Raw genomic sequence first — 5,586 nt, 5'->3', positions numbered from 1 at the left:
GGCACCCTTCATCTTGTATTGAGCAGGAAATAGTGAAAGTAAACGTCTCTCCTGCGTTGAGCCCACTAAAGTCCAAGCTTACTCGTGAAATGTCTGGATTGTGACTTAATATTTTAGGTTCCTCTGTTGTACTGATTGTAACAATGTAACTACAATATAAATAATTATGAGCATGCAAACATTTATATATATATATATATATGTATATATATATATATATAATTCTCAAAGTATGTGTGTCCCTCCAGCTATAGCTATTATTAGAATAGCTGTAGCTGGACAACCCTGATGCCGCGTCATCGCATACCATCATTAAATATGCTAGCATTTATTAATTAGCTTATTGGAATTTTCCATTGACAATGTGCCAGGCTAATAGCAAGTAGTAGGCAACTCTTCCTATCTTCTCATTTTTGTAAGCTGATTTTCAATGCCATTTTCCATTGGAAATGTGCCTAGCTTATAGCAAGTGGTTTGCAACTCTCAGCTTTTCTCATTGCTTATAAGCTGAATTTTAATATGTGGGCAAAGCCGGGAGGCACAGCTAGTATCTATAAATTTTTCAAAGTTTGTGTGTCTGCATGTGTGTATGTGTGTTTTTTGTTGTGTCTTGCTATAGCTATACAATTTCTGAAATAAAAATTTCACATTCCGTTGTACTTGAACTCATGAAGATTGTGTCTGCAGGGTTACAATTCAATTCTATAATAAAGAGACCACAAAGGCTCTTACAATTCATAGCTTTTATAAAATAACGTATACATTCTTTCTCCAAAAAATGATTTATCAATTGAAACTCTATAAACTCTTTTAACTCCATGAAACATGACGCTTTTGGTGAACTTCTATTTCCATTTTTTTGTAAGGTTCAATTGCCAAATCGTGTTCAAGGCTAATTTCTTTCACACGGACAATTGTACTGTTTTGAGTAGAAACAGCCTTTACATTATCTTTTGGTTCGGTCAGAAAAAGTCTGTATGATATCTCATGTTTGCACTTGTACTAGCCTTGAGAGGCACCAATACCATCGTATTCAAAGTTTTGATGCATAGCTTCTGCTGAGACAGTAGCATTTTACACACACACTTCTATGCACAAGTTGTTATTATTAATTCAACATTTACTGGATTTTTATTTGGTTTTATCAGTTTGTAATAATTGTATCAGTACCGAATCAGCTTTTATTGTAATTGAAGGAAACAGATTTAACCATTTGAGCACTTACAGACGGTATTCCGGCATTGCGTAGAGTGTGTCAGAAACCCTAACAGCCACATTACCGGCATTCACATGGCTCTGTTTTTAAAAGCTGTTTTCAAGTAACGGTGTAAACCAATCAAATTAATTCCTGCACAGGATGTTAGACCAAAAATTTTATTTATATTTATAAATTTTTTCAAATATCTTTATCTACTTCTTTTGTTATAATAAAAAGTTTGATTAGAACGATATCGTAGAAAAGAAGGTATTACTCATTTGTTGGTAGTTTATAAATGATTGTAATGAAAATAAAGAGTTTTGTGATACTAGCTAAAATTTTCTAGTATATTTTAAGGCATGAATTGATGATTAACGTGTGCTCAATGGACATGTGCTCAATAGATATGATACTACTGTAAATGTTTTTGATGAGTTTTTAAAATTGTACAAATTTTTTGTTAGTTTCAGCCAAAAAATGGTGAACTACTGATTTTTTTATGTTTGATGACATTTTCTGCGGGTTGCCTGACTATTTTACTCATTTTTTACCAAATATCATGGTATTATGAGCGCTTTTATATATATTTAATAAAAATTTTAAAATTTTGGATTATTTGACCAATTTCCCAGGGTTAATGACACCCATTGACAAGAATGGCCAGTGTTCAAAGGGTTGATTTAACTATTACTGTACTTGCTAGTTATTTTATTTAAATTTACATTAAAACCCGTTTTATACTTCTTTAATTTAATTTTTTTGATCTGCACAAAAATATATTAGGATATGAAATTTGAAGGTTAGAATGGTAACTCTGATGATATGTTAAATCAAAATAAGTTTTTTAGCAATGAATTTTATTACCTGGGCAACGTCCAGCATTCAACTAGTAAAAAGTATAACATTTTTAATATATTTTAAAAATAAAGCTGCAATTAATATCCAACTCAACAAAGCTCTTTGGTTAAGACGTAAAATTCTTGTTGCACTAATATTGATAAATGGTATATTTTATTAGCTAGAAAGTGTTTTTAAGTGAAAATGTTTTACTTACTTTATAATTCGGTAATACAAAATTTTAAAAACTGTATGTTTAAGAAAATATAGTCTTCTTAAGTTTGTTAAAATAACCATTGTCTTCTTCCTTTGTAGTTGATGGTAAAAACTGCTGTTTTACTAGTTGTTTCATATTTATTCGTCATTTTATTAAATAAATTATAATCTGTAGACTTAGATTAAAATTTATGATTTGTATACTTGGAGTTACTTATCACTCTAATTAATTGCAAATTCAATTAACTTTTGTGGTTGCATAAAATAAACTGTTAGGGAAAAACAAAAATGAACTGTCATTGTAACTTTTTTTGGTTAATTTTCAAATTGTTAAGATCAAAATTTCTATTTTGCGTGTAAGCTATTAAATAGACATAAGATGAAAGAATATTTTTTAAATAAAAACACACATTAATTTAGAATGATTAAATTTAAAGTTTGATTAAGCTTAAGCTGATTAATCATATAAACAAGTAAACTGAGAACTGAGAAAAGTTTTTCAAGCTTTTTGTAATAATTGTACATTAGTTTGACACTACAAGTTACTCTTGTTTTGATAATTGGAATCAAATAGTTGATGACTTTAATATTTATAAATAAGCATATATTTATGGTAGAACTTGTTTTAGAACGTGACTGTTACAACAAAAATTTCAAGGAATATGATGGTATTAATTTTGAAATAAATAAAAGAAATAATAAAATAAATAAATTATTTTACATTTGACTCATAACGTTTAAAGATTTCAGAACAACAGTTTTTTAATACGATTTTTGGCAGCTAGCTCAACCAAATTGGTAATAATAACTCGCTTAAACATTTCCAATCTATGAAGCAATCAAAAGCTTGTTATCAAGTTTTATCAGCTATAGCAATAACCATCACCTAAATGTTACAAGTATATTTTACTGAACTAAAGGTTGAGATTTTAACAATTAAATACTATTAATATGCATAGAATACCCAAAAAAACTATTCACTGTCACAGCTGCTACAATGTAAATAATCCGTTTCAGGAATATTCAAGATGTAGTTCTCCTTCAGGGTTTTTCGAAAACTCTAGAAAAGTAAAAAAAAATTAGATTTTATTTTTCAATATGATAGCCATAGCGTAACTGTAGTATTATGGGTTTGTGTCGGCAACCTTTTTTGTAGTATTTTCATTAAATCAAAGTACATGTATGACAGTATAACAAATTTTTTTATACTGCCCATAATTCCGGCAATTCCATAATAAATAACGAAAAGTGCATGCCTTCAATAGTACAATGTAGTTACAACAACTTTTATATGTTTGTTTAACAGCAAATACTATTCTGCAAAAAAGTTATAAAACTGTTTCATCTGTCCCCAATACTGTAAGGCAAAGTACAACATTACTATAATATGATTGATGTTTATCTTGCGGTGCATCCATCAGTTGTAGGGTTCCAAGTTAGGATGAATGATGGCTTTTTATGGTACTACGACTGATGACATTCAAATTTGTTGTCAATTTGGATGTCACAAATGTGCTCATCAACATAAAAATGAGAGTATTTTTGTGTCGATACAGCATACAATTTGTGCCTGCTGCACACAACTGCAGTTGCAACATAAATTTTGCACCACAGTCTTTCCCTATACCTACTCGAAAACTTCCCAGCATTCCTCAATACAAGAGTGAATATTTTAAATGTAGGTATCAAAGCTATGATCAACGAATATGCTATACTATAGTTTCTAAACATAGCATATGACCATTATTCTGTTACAATTACAAGCAGTAGCGATATATATCACAATGCTTTATTTGAGTTTCAACTGTTTTTATGTTTTTTAAACAGAGAATTCAAAAGTATTTTTAAATGTCCTTCAATGTACCATTACAGTCTCATTTGTCTCTCATGGCAAATGAGACTGTGAAAGTAGTAGTATGCATAATATAAAATTCCACAATGTATATTGAATCTATAATAGTTGACTAGCTCTTCGAAATTTTGGAAAGATAGTTTAACCCTTTTACAGGTCTGAGTGATGCTAATGCTTGGTGGAGCAATATTAATGCCGTCAGCTCAGCATTTTGTTAAACTGTTTTTCATATGCGTAAAAGTACTTGACAGAGTGGAAGAAAGATTTATTTTGATTGAAACATATTAGAAAGATATTAATAGCTATTACTAATTTTGATAGTGCAACTTTCAAAGTGTTAAGGAAAATGCTGTAACACTTCAGAGTTAAAAAAGAAACATTTATGTGCCATAACAATGGCGGCTATTCTACAAACACTTCATGCCATCATATAATGTTTCTGAAGAGTTATCTAATTGCTCTTCAAAATGATTTAAAGTTTTAAGACAGATTGTAAAACACATTATGAACAAATTTGAATACCACAGACCAAAATTGAACTTTACTGACTTCAAATCAAAATGTAATTTTAAGACTGTGACAATCAGTGTTTCAAGTACACTGCTGCTAACACCATAACAGCCACTACAGCCACATTCAATAATTAATCAGATTAAGTGAGTCATTATCAGTACGTCTTTGTGGACACTTTTCTACTGATCTATTTTTATTATAAGTTCAAGAATCACTGTCAGTTAAATAGAAGTGATGTTTAGTTAATAAGTGGTGCTGTATGTTCATATATTTCACCTATAGTGACACTTTAACAGAGATGGCGTTCAAGTAGAAGTCACGTTTGAATGGAAGTTTTATGGTAATAGAGAGAACCTTATGTGTCATTTTCTCTTCAAAGTTCAGTAAGAGAGAAAGAAATATTTTTAAGGCCAACCACAAGATTCATGTTATTCAAATCAGCTTTGAGAATGTGCACAGATGTCACCCTCAACGCTAGCAAATTTTTTTACATAATACCTAGGAAAAACTTTAAGTAAATTTTTCCCACTATGTTGAATTTACATTATAGGAAGCATATGTTAATAGAGAGTCTAAAGTAATATATGTTTAGCATACCAAACTAAAATTTTAGCTTTAAGTTTTTATATTAATAAAAACAATAAAAACATATTATTCAGGTAACTTATTGCTCATGATGTTGACAAAAAAGTAAGGTTTACTGTACAGATTACTTATTGCAAAATTTAACCCATATCAGTAAAAGTAGAGCTTAATTGTGTCTAAGTAAATTAGTGCAAGGAAACTGGTAAAGGATGTGTAAGCATGTTTTGATGTTGTCTATGATTACAGGACTCAGGTTATTTTGCTCAAAGCCTAAACATACTGATCAATCAAGATACTTGAGAAGTTTGACTATTGTTTATTAATTACATTGTATATAACTTCAAATCAGTGATGAATGGCTTTGTAAGCACCTTTACATGTATAT

The sequence above is a fragment of the Watersipora subatra genome, chromosome 7, assembly GCF_963576615.1.
Source record: "Watersipora subatra chromosome 7, tzWatSuba1.1, whole genome shotgun sequence".
NCBI classification, from domain to species: Eukaryota; Metazoa; Bryozoa; class Gymnolaemata; order Cheilostomatida; family Watersiporidae; genus Watersipora; species Watersipora subatra.
This window is presented reverse-complemented; position numbering follows the sequence as displayed.